Consider the following 20,412-nt stretch of genomic DNA (forward strand, 5'->3'; position numbering starts at 1 on the left):
GGTTCACTGAGTTATACAGATTTTTTAATTATTGAACATTTTATTAAAATACAAAAAAAAAAAAAAAACCTATGTAAATATTACCACCATTCTCATCAGAAAAACCCATGGCATCAAACTTTTGGTATCAAGCTCACAGTGGTGCTTATAAATATTTTACAAAATTCTCATTTTCACTTGAAACCTTGAATTTTATCATTGGCAACAAATACTGTCAGTTGTTTTCCTTGGAGTGACAGTCTAACTTTGTTCATTTGCAAGAAAATGTCTGCCAAATATCCAAGTCTGGATAATCATAGTTTGTCTGACAGTAGTTTTTCAATCAGGGATCCTGTTGCATGAAAAAAGCAGCTAGTTCAGCTCATAACTCACACAATTGCACAAATGCTTTTCCTCGAGACACCTACAGTACTTCAAAATTCAGCAAAAATGCTTCATGCATACTTCACATTTTGTCACACAGAATACTGAGGGTTAATATTTAATAATGATTTTTTAATGTTAAAATTAATGATAAAACAAATAATTTGCTTCATTGAGGACACTCCTAAGTGAAACTGACATTTGCTAACTTTATTTTATTAATTATTGCTATTTATTCCTCTGATGGATTGTAGTGAAGAATGTAATGATTGCTAAAGGTTTGGTGCCACTGCTTTGATTAAAGCTCAGGCCAATTGCTTTTGTGCCAGATGTACAAATGTCAAAACTATTGTTCCAGGACTAAACCATGAAATCCAAAAACATATTTAGATTTAAATATTTTAGCACAGTTTTGTATTTGTTGCTGAGCATTCACCAAAAAGATAGTATGTGATGATGAATCGATGCTGATAACACAGAAATGCAAGCCCAGCTTGTCTTTAGATTCATCCATTCACAAGATTTAATGCAATTTCATAGATGAGATATTGATACAGTCTTTATGTTTGCAACTAAATTTGTTAATCGATGAGTTACTGTATCACTGGAAAATGGCACTGCCGCTATTCCTCGCACTGACTTTTCAGGCAGCTGGCATTCAGCAATGTCAACCATAGAGGATTTATTTGTTTATTGGCTAGTGTGTGTGCTTCTCTAACCAATGAAATACTTATCTTGTAAGATGCTTCAATAGCTGTTTCATATCCAGTTTAAAAATCTGTAGCAAACAACTTTTGAATTTTAAAAAGCTCATCACATCTATGCTTAAAATTTTGAATTCCTTTTTCTTCAAACTCTTAATGACTACTCTCAAACTGATGTCTCAAGTGACACCAAAATACCATTTGAAAATGTTCTGTTGTCAAACCACATTAAGGTAAATTGCTAACATCTATAAATATGGCTCCCTTCATCCTCAAGTTTCATCTTCTCCCACCATACCATTTAATTACAAGTTCCACAAAGGTGGAAACCTTCATATTTATCTGTGTGTATCCCAGCATTTACTAAGCAAAGCAAACTGACACTCAATAACTGACCTGTTGCATTGGATTGAAGATTTAGTGATAAAGGATTGCTTCTATACAATGATGTGAAAATTAAGGTTCAATTAAAATGACCATATTTTTTTGCGGCAGATTGTGTGAAGTAATGGTAATTATTCACCAAAGAATTAATCTTTGGCCACAACACACAGTCTTTCTGTTTTGTTTTTAGTAAAAATAGCTACAATTACCAATGAGAAAATCCCAGGTGAATGTTGCTTAAGCCACAAATGAGTTCAGCAAGTTTAAGTCCAGTGATGGGTTTGGCTTCAGGAACAGGTGGATCCAGGAGATTGAAGACGCTGCCATACACTGCTACTGTTTAGGTCTCATTTCTCTTCTTGTGGTATTTTGGTTTCTCTCCCAGAAAGATGACTTCCACAGGAAAGGGAAGAAAATTTCTCACAGCCCAAATCTATATTTCTATAGCTCATAATTCAACAAGGAGAGACATACTTTCTCTCTCCCAACATTCATCTCTCAAGTCACCTGAAAGGATTTGTACTGGTGCTTTCCAGGGCTCATATGTTTGTGAAATTTCCGGTGACTCACATACCCCTGGGTGAATCACCAAGTTAAGGAGGAAGTGGTTTTATGATTGGCCCAGACCTAAATACATGCTCACCTCTAAAAGTAGAACTAGAACAGACCACACTGGTAACTACTCTCTTAGTATTACATGGAGTGGAAGTGGATATTAAAGAAAAAAAAAATCTGCTGCATTTTAGTTCATAATATACTTTTCCTGATTATATGCATTTATGTTTATTAATATATATATACTTGATAATACAAAAATAATAAGAAAAAATGGTAATGTCATCACACAGAGAAAAGGCAGGAGAAACTTTTTGTGTGTATTTTCCCAGTTTTTCTATGGGTTGAAAACTTAAAAAGAGATCTGCTTTTAAATTTAAAGTATATTAAACCATTTCCTCATATTCTAAAATATTCTTTTACAACTTAACTGCAATGACTGGTTCAAAGAGCAGTCTTGGGAGATGTCCTAATGCTCACAAAACTCCCTCTTTATTCAAAGTAATTTCAATCTTCTTGCAGGTAAAGTTACTATTTTCTCTGCAGTATTCCTGGGTGCTTAGATAAGGTTACAGGGCAGAACCTGAGCCTCCTGTGTAAAGCATTTACTTTCTAGGCATAAAGATAAATCCACATTAAAATACTGTATCTAGAGAAAGATTGGAGTCACATCAACACACACTCAGGCTTACAGAAATTTGAAATACAGCTTGGGCTACACGTTTCTCTGAGTCCTGCATGTTTCTGAGCAGACTGTGAGGCCAGAGCTGAGTGTGTCCATGAAGGCCAGAAGTGATGACCATGTTGCTGACCAAACTTGCTATTTTTGATTCTACTTTCTACTTGTTAAATAATGGAACAGTAAAACTATACAGCAGACATCCCTGAATTTTCATGAGCCAATCATGAAACTGGATGCTAAGAACTTCAGCATAAGTGTCATGAGCAAGGTGTGGAAATGAATGTATTGTTTATGTAGTATTGTTAGGTAGGATTCGGTAAGTGGTATGCTGGGGAATTTTAACAACTGGTTCTCTAATAAAACAGTCGTTATTTGTAGTGTTTGCCAATTTCTATGGAGTAAACACTCCCACAATGGTTGGTCTTGAACCCCAACCTGATACCACTGAATATGTTATGAAGCTAAAAAGAAAACCGCTCCATTGGTTTTCACTAGCTGGTACAAGGCAGCTTCAGCACAACACTGATCCAGTCATTCCTTCTACCAGGTATTTAGTGAGCTCCCTGGGCTTCCCTGATAGCTCAGCTGGTAAAGAATCCACCTGCAATGCAGGAGCCCCCGGTTCAATTCCTGGGTTGGGAAGATCCACTGGAGAAGGGATAGGCTCCCACTTCAGTACTCTTGGGCTTGCCTTGTAGCTCAGCTAGTAAAGAATCCGCCTGCAATGTGGGAGACCTGGGTTCGATCCCTGGGTTGGGAAGATCCCTTCGAGAAGGGAAATGCTACCCACTGCAGTATTCTGGCCTGGAGAATTTCATGGACTATATAGTCCATGGGGTCACAAAGAGTCAGACACAACTGAGCGACTTTCACTTTCACTTTATTCTATGTTAGACATTGTGCTAGGCTCTGAGGATACCATGAGCAAATACAAACATTGTGTCTGCTTTCTTGGATTTGTAATCCAATCAGGTTGTTCAGAAGATAGACATGAATCAAATATTCACAGAAATGAAAGTTAAACTAAAGCAACAGAGAGCTATGAAAGGAGGTAGTAAGTGTTATCTTGTCTGGAGGTCAATAAAGACATCTTTGAGTGTTATGAGGCTACTGGTTTCAAATCAGAGGAAAAGCAGCTTCTGGTATTAGAGTATTTCCCCTTTTCTCTTGGTAACCAATTCTTCATATTAAATCCCCCTGTTTGGAATACTTAGAATGGATTCTCTTTTTCTGATGAGACTGAACGATATATTCAGGAAGTGAATGAACTGAATTTTCTTACTTTGGGGTTTCCCCTGAGCAGACAAAATCCTAAGAAAAGGATCTGAAGGTAAGTAGAGGAGTGGAGAAGAAGAGAAGGAAGTGGATAAAGAAGGCTGCATTTTCTACCCCTGTGTTCACAACAGCACTATTCACAATAGCCAGTTCATGGAGACAACCTAAATGTTCATTGAAAGATGCAAGATAAAGAAGATGTGGTGTGTTTATATATACACCACATCACACACACACACACACACACACACACACACACACGCCAGTTCATGGAGACAACCTAAACGTTCATTGAAAGATGCACGGATAAAGATGTGGTGTGTTTATATATACACCACATCACACACACACACACACACACACACACACACACACACACACACACACACACACATGCCAGTTCATGGAGACAACCTGAATGTTCATTGAAAGATGCATGGATAAAGAAGATGTGGTGTGTTTATATATATATACCACATCACACACACATACAATGGAATACTACTCAGCCATAAAAAGAATGAAATAATGCCATTTGCAGCAACATAGGTGGACCTACAGATTATCATACTGAGTTAAGTCAGTCAGACAAAGAAAGACAAACACCATATGATATGATGATACTATGATATCACTTATATGTAGAATTTAAAACATGTCTTTACAGAACTTATCTATGGAAGAGAAACAGAGTCACAGACATAGAGAACAAATTTGTGGTTGCCAAAGGGTAGGATGGTGGGGGTGGAATGGATTGAAAGTTTGGCATTAGTAGATGCAAACTATTATAAATAGAATAGAATAAATAGAATATAAAGGCCCTACTGTACAGCACAGGGAACTATATTCAATATCCTATGATTAAACCATAATGTGAAAGAATATGAAAAAGAATGTATATATATTGGCGATCCACTCCAGTATTCTTGCCAGGAGAATCCCATGGACAAAGGGGCCTGGTGGGCTACAATCCATGAGGTCACAAAGAGTCAGACACACCTGAAGCGACTTAGCACACACATGCATATATTAACATGCACAACTGAATCACTTTACCGTACAGCAGAAATTAACACAACACTGTAAATCAACTAGTGTGTGTTAGTCACTCAGTTGTGTCTGCCCATGTAATCCTCCAGGCAAGAAAACTGGAGTGGGTAGCCATTCCCTTCTGCCAGGGATCTTCCCAAGCCAGGGATCAAAGGTAGGTCTCCTGCATTATAGGCAAATTCTTTTCTGTCTGAGCCACTAGAGAAGCCAGAAATCATCTATACTTCGGTAAAACAATTTTTTATCATAGCCAATGAGGTTTATCTGAGGCGCAATTATTGCTAATTGAAAATTTTTTCTTTAAAAGGGTACATTATTAAGAAAATTACTATTGCAAGCAGCCAGGGCTTAATTCTGCCTGAGACTCTGGGAAACAAGGTTGACAGTGTACCTCAGACTTAACTCATGCAAGGGGAGAGGGTGTTGGGGTATGTATCCACCAACTCCCAAAAGCCATCTGTTAAAGACTGCTTCTGAGAGGTGTGACGTGAAGTCTCTCAGCTGTGTCCGACTCTTTGTGACCCAATGGACTGTAGCCTACCAGGTTCCTCTCATCGGATTTTCCAGGCAAGAGTACTGGAGTGGGTTGCCACTTCCTTCTCCAGAGGATCTTCTGCACCCAGGGAAGACGTAATTCCCAGCATTTCTGGTGTATTTGAGAGGTGTAGTTCCCAGCATTTCTGGACTGCTGTGCATATGCAAAGTGTGTGCTCTTGTGGCAAAGAAAGATCTCAGGCAAGGAGAAGCAAGGAGACTCGGGCACGGGCATCTGGAAGTCAGGCTGATGGACCCAAACTGCTAACTGTCAAAGAGGAATGTGCAAGGCCCTGACCATGACTGCTCAGTTCAGTTCAGTCCAGTTGCTCAGTTGTGTCCAACTCTTTGCGACCCCACGGACTGCAGTATGCCAGGCCTCCCTGTCCATTACCAACTCCCAGAATTTACTCAAACTCATGTCCATTGAGTCGAAGATGAGGTAAGTAAAAATTAAATCATATGTGTACAGATGCATGAATGGTAAGTGAATACCTTTGTAGACAATGTGTTTGAGGTTGTTTGGAGTTGGCTCCAAGACTACAACTAGGGATGCATAAGCAGGTCATCATTACATCCTGGAGTTCAACAACTAAATATGTTTGGATATCTCTATAGAAATGTGTCCCCCAAGCCAACATGAGTTTCATTTGTTACTCTCAAAAGCCGTTGAGATTTCCAACTTGAGATCTTTGAAAATGTGCGGTTGAGTGGCATGATTTGTGTTGATTGAATAGCATTCTTCATTTCTTAACACTTTCCTCTTTTCCACAAAAGCCCTATATATGTCATCACCAAATTACATTCATTTCCTCTGCTTCTTGCCTTTGAGCTTTCGCAAACCTTTCTACCCATGTGGTGAATTCCTCCTCATTCTTCCACATCCAGCTCAAGCATCAGCTTCTCAGTAAAGCTATCCGTGATCCCGAGGATCAGCTCAGCTTGAGTTTAGTACTCTACATTTTAGAAGGAGAGTAGGAGGTGTAAAGCAATAACTTAAAAAAAGAAACTGCCCCCCTTTTTACTGAGATAAAGTTGATATAAAATTACTCATTTTAAAGTGTACCGTTCAGTGGCATTCAGTATATTTCCAGTGCCTTGCAACCATCATCTCCATCTACTTACAAAATATTTTCAACCCCTCAAAATACTTTCAACTCCTGTATCCATTAAGCAGTCACGCCCCAATTGCTTCCTCCCTTCAGCTGCTGCATTAAACTGCCTTCTATGAGTTTATTGTCCTAGATATTTCATAGAAATAAAATTTTATCAATATTGTCACTGACAAGACCTATTAACAATCCCCAGGGAATAAAAATAGACTCTGGGTAATAAAATAAAGCCTAACCTTTTTTTTTTCTTTTCTTTTGTGCTTCATCTAGTTTCATTTGGTCACGAGGTGCCCCAAGCAGAGGTCTTGCCCTCAGCACATTAGACCAGAGATCCTAGGGCAAGTGGCTGCACCCAGCACTCATCCCTGAGGGCCATGTGCAGAAGCTCTGGGCATGATATTGCAATTCAAGATGGTGGTGGTTGGCAGAGTGTAGAGGCTTGGATCTGAGCCAGACTGTGCCAGACTCGCCAGACTCTGTGCCAGACTCGCAAGAACTTTGCAGCCCACCCCCACTACCCTGCAGGTCCCCATAAAGTCCACAGCCCTTCCAGGAGAACGTATGCTTGAGAGCGTGAGCTCACAGCTCTCCAATCTTTGGTTGAAAAATAATGCTTTCCTGGACTTCCTTGTTGGTGCAGTGGATAAGAATCCGCCTGCCAATGCAGGGGACACCGGTTCATTCCCTGGTCCTGGAAGATTCCACATGGCGTGGGACAACCAAGCCCACACACCACAACTACTGAGCCCACACTCTAAGGGCCCCCAAGCCATCAGTGCTGAGCCCACATACTGCAAGTACTAGCCTGCATGTTGCATGCTGCCTGCATGCCTAGAGCCTGTGCTCCAAAACAAGAAGCCACCACAATGAGAAGCCTGTGCACCACAAGGAAGAGTAGTCCCCGCTCACTGCAACTAGAGAAAGCCTGAGCAAAGCAATGAAGACCCAGCACAACCAAAAATGTAAATACATAAATAAAATTATTTAAAAAAAACAATGCTTTCCTTTGCTTCTGAACCAAAGGAATTTAGTCTTGGTCTCATTCTGTTGGCCCAAATGACACTGTGCAGGAGGACCCTTGTTAGGGACCAATTCAGAAGGGTCTATAACAATAAGTGACTGATTTTCATGTCTGGCTTTTTTCACTCGGCAGGTTTTTGAGGTTCATCTATGTTGTAGCATGTGTCAGGACTTCATTCCTTTTACAGCTGAAGAACATTCCATTATATGCATACACTATATATACTTGTTTTTGCATTCATCAACTGATGGAAATTTGGGTGGTTTCTACCTTTTGGCTGTTGGGACTAGTGCTACTATGAACCTTCGTGTACAAGTATTTGAAAACCTATTTTCAATACTTTCAGGGATACACTTAGGAGTGGGGTTGCTGAGCCATATGGTGACTATGTTTAATTTTTTGAAGAACTGTCAAATGTTTTCCACAATGGCTGCATCGTGTTATGTTTTCACCAGCAATATATAAGCATTCCAATATCTAGAACTGTCCAGTTTTGATTCTAGGCTTTGCTACTTATTGAGTGTGCAAGTCTTGGGCAAGTTATTCCCTGGACCCACTTTCTATCATGAATAAAAAAGAATAGAACTTACCTCATATGATTGCTTTGAGGATTAAACCTGTTAGTATATGTAAAATACTTAAATAGTGCCTGGCCCAGGGGCAGTATTAAATGTCAGTTATTTAATTACTATCTGCTGTTATTGCACTTAAACATTTTAGCTTTAAAATGCAAAGCCTGTCTAGTTTTTCAGATTTTTATCTTCACTTCTTGGCACTGAACCTGGCAAACAGAATATAATCAATAAATGTTTGGAGAATGAAATGGATGATAAAAGCTAAGAAACCTTTCAAAAATAGTGAATAAAAATATAAGCCATATTAAATATTAGAATATGTAGCAAAAAATAAATATCTAAACCATGTGGTACTCACATAATAATAGAGAGCTGAATGTATAAGTAAGTAGTCCACAATAATCCCTACTTTTATAATTTGTATAAATTTTTTTAAAATTTCAGAATATAAGTTCTTGATATTTGATGGACAGATGATAAACAGAGGAGAAGAGATTATCCAATAGGTGGTGCATAATCATCAATATACAAAAAAAAAGATGAGGGTTATATTTGATACCTAATACCAAAGCAAATCCAAATGAATATAAATGTTAATATAAAAGTTAAATTATAAAACATAAGAAAATTTAAGCAAATATTCTTATATTTCTGCCTAAGAAATAAAAGCATGGAATAAATTCCCCTTAAAAGATCAAAAAATTTCCATGTGTTAATTTTATATCCTGCAACTTTATTATATTCATTGATTAGCTCCAGTAATTTTCTGGTGGTGCCTTTAGGATTTTCTATGCAGAGGATCATGCCATCTGCAAACAGTGAGAGTTTTACTTCTTCTTTTCCAATCTGGATTCCTTTTATTTCTTTTTCTTCTCTGATTGCTGCGGCTGAAACTTCCAAAACTAAGTTGAATAGCAGTGGTAAGAGTGGGCACCCTTGTCTTGTTACTGACTTTAGGGGAAATGCTTTCAATTTTTCACCATTGAGAATAATATTTGCTTGCATTCCTCTACACTAACAATGAGAAAACAGAAAGAGAAATTAAGGAAACAATTCCACTCACCATTGCAATGAAAACAATAAAATACTTAGGAATAAATCTACCTAAAGAAACAAAAGACCTATATACAGAAAACTACGAAACACTGATGAAAGAAATCAAAGATGACACAAATAGATAGACAAATATATCATTTTCATGGGTCAGAAGAATCAATATAGTGAAAATGAGTATACTACCCTAAGCAATCTATAGATTCAATGCAACCCTATCGAGCTACCAACGGTACTTTTCACAGAACTAGAACAAATAATTTCATAATTTGTATGGAAATACAAAAAACCTCAAATAGCCAAAGCAATCTTGAGAAAGAAGAGTGGAACTGGAGGAATCAACCTGCCTGACTTCAGACTCTACTACAAAGCCACAGTCATCAAGACAGTATGGTACTGGCACAAAGAGAGAAATATAGATCAATGGAACAAAATAGAAAGCCTAGAGATAAATCCATGCACCTATGGACACCTTATCTTTGACAAAGGAGGCAAGAATGTACAATGGAGAAAAGACAATGTCTTTAACAAGTGGTGTTAGGAAAACTGGTCAACCACTTGTAAAAGAATGAAACTAGAACACTTTCTAATACCATTCACAAAAATAAACTCAAAATGGATTAAAGATCTAAAGGTAAGACCAGAAAGTATAAAACTCCTAGAAAAAAATACAGGTAAAACACTCTCTGACATAAATCACAGCAGGATTCTCTACGACCCACCTCCCAGAATAATAGAAATAAAAGCAAAAATAAACAAATGGGACCTAATGAAACTTAAAAGCTTTTGCACAACAAAGGAAACTATACGCAAGGTAAAAAGACAACCTTCACAATGGGAGAAAATAATAGCAAACAAAGCAACTGACAAAGAATTAATCTCAAAAATATACAAGCAGCTCATGCAACTCAATTCCAGAAAAAAAAAAGACGCAATCAAAAAATGGGCCAAAGAATTGAACAGACATTTCTCCAAAGAACATTTCTCCATACACATGGCTAACACACACATGAAAAGATGCTCAACATCACTCATTATCAGAGAAATGCAAATCAAAACAATGATGAACTACCATCTCACGTCAGTCAGAATGGTTGTTATCAAAAAGTCCACAAACAATAAATGCTGGAGAGGGTGCAGAGAAAAGGGTATCCTCTTACACTGTTGGTGGGAATGCAAACAGCCACTATGGAGAACACTGTGGAGATTCCTTAGAAAACTGGAAATAGAACTCCTATATGACCCAGCAATCCCACTGCTGGGCATACACACCAAGGAAACCAGAATTGAAAGAGACACATGTATCCCAATGTTCATCGCAGCACTGTTTACAATAGCTAGAACATGGAAGTGACCTAGATGTCCATCAGCAGACAAATGGATAAGAAAGTTGTGGTACATATACACAATGGAATATTACTCAGCTATTAAAAAGAATGCATTTGAATCAGTTCTAATGAGGTGGATGAAACTGGAGCCTATTATAAACAGTGAAGTAAGTCAGAAAGAAAAATACCAATACAGCAGTATATTAATGCATGTACATGGGATTTAGAAAGATGGTAACGATGACCCTATATGCAAGACAGCAAAAGAGACACGGATGTAAAGAACAGACTTTGGACTATGTGGGCAAAGGCGAGGGTGGGATGATTCGAGAGAATAGCATCGAAACAGTATATTACCGTATGTGAAATAGATCACCAGTCCAGGTTTGATGCATGAGACAGGGCGCTCAGGGCTGGTGCACTGGGATGACCCTCAGGGATGGGAAGGGGAGGGAGGTGGGAGGAGAGTACAGGATGGGGAACACATGTACACCCATGGCTGATTCATGTCAATGTACGGCAAAAACCACTACAATATCGTAAAGTAATTAGCCTCCAATTAAAATAAATTAATTTAAAAATCAATAAATTTCATTATTATAAACAGAAAAATATTGATACTTCAAAACAAATAAGATGAAAAGGTGAAAAAATCTGAGAAAAAATTCTTTCCACAAGTATTACAGGGCTTATATCCTTAATACATGAAGAATTCTTACAAGTTAATAAGTAACACAGCATGGTGATAATAGAGAAATAGAAAAAAACAGGTGAGCAATAATTTCCAAGAAGAGAAATCAATGCCCCCCGCACCAAAAAAAGAAACATGAAAATGAAAAAGACTCAGCTTTACTAGGAAACAAAGAAATGCAAATTAGAAAGTGAAGAAGCCATTGTTACCTATCTAATTAATAGATTTTAGAAACCGGTAAGCCTCAGTGAATGATGTGAGTACACTAAGATGGGGACTTTTAAACGTTGCTGGTAAGTGTGCAAATTGTTGCAAATTTCATGAAAATTCTAGAATTTCTTTTAATGGAATCATATAGTATATTCTCCTTGGTATCTGGTTTCCTTAATTTTTTTAAATTTTGATGTTTTTGAGATTTATCACTGTTTTGGTATACAACAGTAGTCCTTTCTTCTTTACTACCAAATAATCTTCCATTGTGTGAATGTGCCACAAATTGCTTATTCATCAATTTCTTGATAGACATTTGCTTTGTTTCCAGTTTGGGACTATTCCAAATAAATCTGTTATGGACATCCTTTTTTTTTATTTTTAAAAATTTATTTTATTTATCTTTTGACCACACCATATGACTTACAGGATCTTAGTTCCCCAACCAGTGGTCGAACCTGCACCCCCTGCAGTAGAAGCACAGGATGGCCAGGGCTGGATAACCACTGGACTGCCAGGGAAGTCCCAGATGCTATGAACATCCTTAAATATATCTCTGTATGGACATATGATTCATTTCTTTTAAGTAAACACCTAGGAATGAAATTGCTAGACTGTACAGTGAGTGAGCGAGTGTTAGTTGCTCAGTTGTGTTCAACTTTTTTGCAACCCCATAGACTGTAGCCCACCAGGCTCCTCTGTCCTTGGGATTTCCCAGGCAAGAATACTGGAGTGGGTTGCCCTTTTCTTCTCCAGGGGATCTTCCTGACCCAGGGGCCAAACCTGGGTCTCTTGTTTTGTAGGCAGATTCTTTTCCATCTGAGCTACCAGGTAAGCCCAATTGCACAATAAGATTGCACAATAATTGCACATTATACTTTGTAGGAAACTACCGAACTAATTTCCAAAATATTTGACTACTTTACATTTCCACAAGCAGGTCCGAAGGTTAGAGATGCTCTTTGCCTTCAGCAACACTTCATACTGTCTTTTAAATTTTAGCTACTCTTGTGGTCATATATGTTTCTTTTTAACGCAAGACTATTTTATGGGTAGTGCTGTGTTCATATTACTCCAGATCTTGGTACATGAAATCTGGTTATTTCATTCTTAACAGGTTATGGTAGATCAACAAGTTTAGGTGGCAAAAGCCTGATCCTTTCCAATCTTTCATCAGTTGATTCATCTCCTAATGATTTTTTTAATCAATTATTTCATCAGGGAATACAAAACAGTAATTAAAAAATTGTCATTCTTTCTGCATTTTTAAAAAAATTTGGCTGCACCAGGTCTTAGCTGTGGTATGCAAGCTCTCAGTTGAGTTATGTGGAATCTACTTTCCTGACCAGGGACTGAACCTGGGTCTATTGTGTTGGGAATGTGAGGTCTTAACAATTGGACCACCAGGGAAGTCCCCTTTCCACATTTTTAACCAGAATTCTTTTATAAGCAACAACTTTCACATATTGATCATGGCTACTGGGTTACCCTGAAATAGAATTTATACAGGAAACAGGGTAAATCCTTAAATCTTTCTCTACCGCCAATAAATTAAATTGTCAATAATTTTTCAGAGTTTCTGTTGACATGGAAAATGTTCACAATATAGTGTTAAGTGAACAAATCAACACAAAACTATTTTTTATTAACAGTACTAGTTGTCTCTGCTTTGTGGGTTATGGATAGTTCTTACTGAAACTACATTTTTCTATATTTTCCAAATTTCTATAATGAAGATGCAATACCTAAAAGATCTGTGCCATGAAAGTCATAAATTTGCTGACCTAATCAATGGATGACTGGGTTAACTTGCAGCTATCTATTGTATACTTTGTAAAAGAGGATGGAACATATTATTAATAAAGAGAAGGTAGAGTTTCAGACAGGTTAGCTCTTGAGTCTCTCAGATCTAACATATTTTCTTTCATCAGGCCTTAACATCTTTTACAAAGAAGTGAAATATTGGGTTGGCCAAAAAGTTCATTTGGATTTTTTGGTACGATGCTATGGAAAAATCTGAATGAACTTTCTGGCCAACCCAATAGAATGAATGCGCTAGACTAGAGATGAAACTACTGGAAAGAAGAAAACATTGGAGGTTGCTACCATAAACTCCGAAAATAAGACCTTGACAAAAAAAATCCAACAGAAAAAAGGCCTTCTGTGCCTCTTTCTACTTATTGATAAATAATGATATTTAGAGATATCACATCAACTTTGATCTCTCTGTTTTTATGATTCACACTAAGGTTAGATACTTGTGATATGTCAGAATCCCATCCGAATACAGAATCACTCAACATGCTCAAAAGAGTGCCATTTACCAATATGTGCCTTTTAAGTGTTCGAACCTTTGCACCAAAATGAATGATATTTTACAGGAAAACAACTGACCTAGGAAATTTGACTTAGGAACAAAGCTGATTACAAAATATGGCCCCCTTTGAGGCAGGCATCCAGATTTTCCCTGGAGCCACAACTTATTTACGAAAGTTGAACTCTTGCATTTTCATCTTCGGCATTTGATTGCCAGAATCTCAGAATGGCATACAAAAACACCTGAACTCACATCTTTTCCCCTGACAGCATTTCTGTTCTCTAGTGCAGTTTTCATTTCCTTTTAGAGACAGTCTCTTTGGCCCTTTCAGAACTATTAGACTGAAACATTCCTTAAAGCTTAAAATGATGTTTACACTGAGATTGACAGTCTATGGAAGTCAGGATTTCCTGCTGGTTCGACTAAATAAAGTGTCTCCTCTATGACTGTCACCATGCACTACTATATGGTCAGAGATGTTTCATGCTGTTCACCAGTGCAGTTAACCCAGAAGTGAGGACCATGAAAAGTGAGGACTATTGTTGAATTAGAAATATAAAGATGTCAGTATTTCTGAATAGCTACCCTATCCTATACTTTACATTTGGCTATTTGTTTTATCCCAGCATATATCTCTCTTCTACCACCAAAAACATCCACTTTTCTTTTGGAGAATCAATGCTTCCTATTTGTAGCCATAAGGTTTAGGTAGGATTGACTTTACCCTTCTGGGAATGGGCTCCCCTCACCTTCAAACAAATGTATTTCTTCCTTCCGACCACGGTGATTTGGGAACGGATGTGTAAACAAAATGCATCAATTCCAGGTACTGAAAAAAGGAGCTATTTCCCTCTTCCATGGAAGCCATCAGAAAAGATAACTTACCTTTAGCTGGAGGATGTGGTGGGAGACTGTGTGGCCTGGAACTTCTACAGCTGTTGCTGCACGATGAGCTGAGTCACTCTGGGGACAAAACCAATACACAGAGAAGAGTGAGACACAGATCTAGATTACCCATGATTCCATGAATCCTGTATCAAAAGGTTATAGTGAAAGTGTTAGTCATTCAGTCATTTTTCACTCTTTGAAACCCCATGGACTGTAGCTTGCCAGGCTCCTCTGTCCATGGAATTCTCCAGGCAAGAATACTGGACTGGGTGGCCACGCTCTTCTCCAGAGAATCTTCCCAACCCAGGGATTGAATCCTGGTCTCCCACACTGCACTGCATTTGAGCAATCTTGTGGGCTACAAATAAATAAAAACTCCACTGGGCTTTTTAAGTTGTGAGTGATTAAATATGCTTGCTTTTCTTAAGCTAAGTTGGATTGAGTTTCCTGTTGTTTACAACCCAAGATTCCTAGATGATATACTGGCTATAATTTACCATATTTCCTTCATCATAATGGGCTTTCCAGGTGGTGCTAGTGGTGAAGAACCTGCCTGTCAGTGCAGGAGATTTAAGAGACTCAGGTTCAATCCCTGGGTTGGGAAGATCCCCTGGAGGAGGGCACAGCAATCCACTCCAGTATTCTTGCCAGGAGAATTCCTTGGACAGAAGAGCCTGGCAGGCTAGAGTCCATAGGGGCGCAAAGAGTTGGACATGGCTGAAGAGATTTAGCATGTACGCATAAACTTCACCATAAGCTTGTGAGATAAGTATTATAGTACCCATCTTACAGCTAAAGATATCAGCTCTCCAAGAATCTCAGTAATGATACAGCTAGGAGGTGACCTTCAGTTGTCCAAAGCCCATATTGTCAACCTCTGTGCCAATACTTCTCAAAGTGTGGTCTGGGAATTTCTGAAGCAGATGTCCAACACTCTAGGGATTTATAAAGTCAAAGCTACTTTTATTATAATACTAAGATATTATTTGTCTTTTCTACAACCATTATCTTATGAGAGCATAGAGGTGTTTTCCAGAGGCTTCATGGTTTGTGATGATATTACAAATTTGGTGGCAAATAGAATGTGTGCTTTTGTGTTCTATTGTTTTCTAGAATCTTCTATGGCAAGCCCTTTGGGGTTCTCAATATTAGAGTGTAAAGAACTCTTGAGATAAAAAAGCTTGAGAATCAGTGCTCCAAGCTCAAAGTGTGATTCAAAGTGCTCACAGCGTTTGCAGTGATACCTTTTACCTAACATAAATCATTTTCATCAGTATTTTACATAAATCAGGTATCACCTTATTACCATTTCATGAAAAGTGGAATGAGTGTTCCATTAGATTTTAGTGAGAATTTATAATTTTCTCTGTGTTTTTTCTTGGGGAATTCTAGAATTTGTGAATTTTAGAGAATTAAGGGCCCTTTCTTCTCAGATTCTAAATTTAAACTGACTTCTTGGCAGAAATAAAAACTTTTCCAATTTAGTATTTCTAAACAGAGGGGTAACAAGAGTGGGTACATGAAGCCTGTGTGTGTGCTAAGTCGCTTCAGTTGTGTCCAACTCTTGCCACTCCATGGATCGCAGCCTGCCAGGCTCCTCTGTCCATGGGATTCTCCAGGCAAGAACACTGGAATGGGTTGCTATTTCCTCCTCCAAGGGATCTTCCTGTCCCAGGGATCAAACCTGTGTGTCTTATGTCTCCTGCATTGGCAGGTGGCTTCTTTATCACTAGTGCCACCTGGGAATTCTGCGTTAAGCCTGGATATAATCAATAAAGGGGTGGATTTTCTGTAGAGGATTTAAAAACAATAGTAAAATCAATAAAAATTCTGTCTACTTTTAATCAGGAACATGCTCTGACAATCCTAAACAACATTAAGAATAAAATACTCCTCTGATCAACAATTCAAAATTTAAAATACTTGTACTTGAATTGATATCCTAGAATTTGGCATCAGAACTCCTAAAGTCTATCCCACTATGATCTCCCTGACTAGGATATAAAGTCTCTTCCTTCACTTCTTTCCTTATAAACTCAAAATAATGATTTAAAATACTCCATATTTGTATAATATCTCTGACTCAATATTTACATTGAGGAATCTTCTCTGTTCTTCTGGGTCCATCCTCCTATGATGGTCTCACGACATTCTTGATGTGTAACCAAAAATCCAGTGGAACTCCAGAGATGTTCAGGATTGAAATCTATGTCAGGTTTGCAGATGCGAACTGCAAAGAACCTTCCAGTACATTGCCTGTACGCATCTCCCATCCCATCTCATCTCATCCTCTCTTTCCCCTCTCACAAACCACTGTAAGCACCCTGGTTTTCTCTTGGTTTTCCATGCACTCTGCTCTCCCACCTCAGGCTTTACTCAAGCTGTTCCTCTGGCCTAGATTGTTCCTCTCCTGTCTCATCATCTGGCTGGCTTCTTCTCACCCTCCAGGTCTCAGCGTACATATCACCTTCCTCAGGGAAAGCTGGATCCCCTGTCCAGCTGTTCAGAAGACGGACTCCTCCGTTATTCTTTCATCATCTCCTTTACTTTTCCCTCACAGCACTTATCACCATTTGTACACAGACTTGGTTTTTGTCTCTCTCCCCCACCCTTGTGGCTCCACTGATAAAGAATCTGCCTGCAATACAGGAGACCTGGGTTTGATCCCTGGATTGGGAAGATCCCCTGGAGAAGTGAAAGGCTACCCACTCCAGCATTCTGGCCTGGAGAATTCCATGGGCTATGCAGTCCATGGGGTCACAAAGAATCAGACACTACTGAGTGACTTTCACCTTCACTTTAGCTAAATTGACACATGAAGATTTGAACAAAATTGTTGATCAGACTAAATTGATGCTATAGCTTTTGAAAGTATCAAGAAGCAAATTGCTTTATTAAACTTCAACTAAAAAACCATGTCATGAGTTGCATTTCTGGTAGGAAGGTATTGCTGTATACATCACATAATTTAGATATATATCCTTTGGAAAAAAAATATGTATACCTTTTTAGGAACATTACAGTGTCAAACCAATACATAGTATCCAAAAAGAACTCTGCTTTGAAATAAATAATTTTAATGCTCACTCTTAAAATCATTTTCTTTGTCAAAGAGCATAAGCGGATGTCATAACTTTGAGCTTCTATGCTTCCAAAAGAAAGAAACAAAGCAATTCATGGGCATAGTCAGTTGCTTCCAAACGATGCTTGCCTTTGATAGACAGGTGGTTCATAAATTGATCTTTTCACATGGAAATTATGTTGCACTTAATTTTTCTCGAGGCCAAAATTATAAATAGAAAATAGGTCATTGTATCACAACAATAAATCATTATTTATGCACAATGGAGATGAAAGAGTGACTTGCCTTCATAAATTACCATTTCTCCATGATTCATTGAATTCTTCCTGACCCATGAATAATGAGTCCCCTAATTTCCTACAAAGAACTGGAGGAATGAAGATAAAGCAAGGGTGGGAGGAGCCGGAGAAAAATTATTGAATTAAGAATTTACATTTTCACATAGCAAACATATGAAGAATGTTCCATGGCCGTCTACATGAAATCGATGCTGCATAATTTGAAAAATAGCAGCCTGATGCCTCTTTATTCCCCTTGACAAGTGCAAAGGTTATTTTAACAATGGCACTGAATACTGTTCCATGAAAACAGTCTCTTTAAGAAGTACTAGTGTTAATAACATGTGGGATCCAAGCATCTTTCATGTAAAACCAGCAAAAAGTCTATTTTGCCTGTATAAGCTCTTTTTGTTTGCCCCCGAGTTTAAAAGAAGCATATAAAAATGGTGTTTTCATTAAAATCACAATATGCTCAAAACTGAACTATACTCTGAAATGCAACATTTAACAACAGAAAATGACAGTCTGTGATTAAGAATAGTTGACAATTTTATCATATGATTTTAAGGGGAGAAGAAAGAAACAGTGGACCATTTTTCTCAAAATATGTATTAATAAATTTATTAAAATGTGAGATGCTAGAGTCACCCTTTGTCTCCTCTAGGGAACCAGAAATACAGAAGATGAGCATTTACAGAAGAGAAATCAGTAACACTATTACAAAGTAATCTCATATTTATGATGTCAGTAAATTGTCATAGTGTCACGATCATTTCTAATTTATAGAAGAGCTGCAGTGTAATAAAATACAAAATAAAAATGAAGATTCTTTCACTTTAAAAGTACTACTGGGTGCTTGCTTCGGCAGCACATATACAAAAATTGGAACGATACAGAGAAGATTAGCATGGCCCCTGCGCAAGGATGACACGCAAATTCGTGAAGCGTTCCATATTTTTAGCAAAAATAAACAAATGGGACCTAATGAAACTTAAAAGCTTTTGCACAACAAAGGAAACTATACACAAGGTGAAAAGACAGCCCTCAGATTGGGAGAAAATAATAGCAAACAAAGCAACTGACAAAGAATTAATCTCAAAAATATACAAGCAACTCCTGCAGCTCAATTCCAGAAAAATAAATGACCCAATCAAAAAATGGGCCAAAGAACTAAACAGACATTTCTCCAAAGAAGACATACAGATGGCTAACAAACACATGAAAAGATGCTCAACATCACTCATTATCAGAGAAATGCAAATCAAAACCACAATGAGGTACCATTACACGCCAGTCAGGATGGCTGCTATCCAAAAGTCTACAAGCAATAACTGCTGGAGAGGGTATCAAGAAAAGGGAACCCTCTTACACTGTTGGTGGGAATGCAAACTAGTATAGCCACTATGGAGAACAGTGTGGAGATCTCTTAAAAAACTGGAAATAGAACTGCCATATGACCCAGCAATCCCACTTCTGGGCATACACACCGAGGAAACCAGATCTGAAAGAGGCACATGTATCCCAATGTTCATCGCAGCACTGTTTATAATAGCCAGGACATGGAAGCAACCTAGATGCCCATCAGCAGACGAATGAATAAGGAAGCTGTGGTACATATACATCATGGAATATTACTCAGCCATTAAAAAGAATTCGTTTGAATCAGTTCTAATGAGACGGATGAAACTGGAGCCCATTATACAGAGTGAAGTAAGCCAGAAAGATAAAGACCATTACAGCATACTAACACATATATATGGAATTTAGAAAGATGGTAATGATAACTCTATATGCAAAACAGAAAAAGAGACACAGATATACAGAACAGACTTTTGGACTCTGTGGGAGAAGGCGAGGGTGGGATGTTTCGAGAGAACAGCATCTAAACATGTATATTATCTAAAGTGAAACAGATCACCAGCCCAGGTGGGATGCATGAGACAAGTGCTCAGGCCTGGTGCACTGGGAAGACCCAGAAGGATCGGGTAGAGAGAGAGGTGGGAGCGGGGATCGGGATGCGGAATACATGTAAATCCATGGCTGATTCATGTCAATGTATGACAAAACCCACTACAATACTGTAAAGTAATTAGCCTCCAACTAATACAAATAAATGAAAAAAATAATAATAAAAGTACTACTGGATCCATAATAGAATTTTTTTCTTCTTCAAGAAAAGGAAAACAATAAATGCAGTGAAGCTTAGATGAGAGCCTTGTTTAGTTAGAAAAGATTATTTTTCTGCTCTCATACATTAAGGTCTCCTTATTTCAGACTCCACTGACTTGACATTCATCATCATTTGGGTAA

General features: G+C 38.1%; 1 non-coding gene across 1 annotated transcript; it reads left to right on the forward strand.

Annotated features, from left to right (window-relative positions):
* The first annotated feature begins 18,954 nt into the window (after positions 1–18,954).
* On the forward strand, positions 18,955–19,061 carry LOC136167967 (U6 spliceosomal RNA). The gene has a single exon (XR_010663138.1). It is a non-coding gene; the product is annotated as a U6 spliceosomal RNA (small nuclear RNA).
* Positions 19,062–20,412: the final 1,351 nt, after the last annotated feature.

This window comes from Muntiacus reevesi, chromosome 4 (genome assembly GCF_963930625.1).
Source record: "Muntiacus reevesi chromosome 4, mMunRee1.1, whole genome shotgun sequence".
NCBI lineage: Eukaryota > Metazoa > Chordata > Mammalia > Artiodactyla > Cervidae > Muntiacus > Muntiacus reevesi.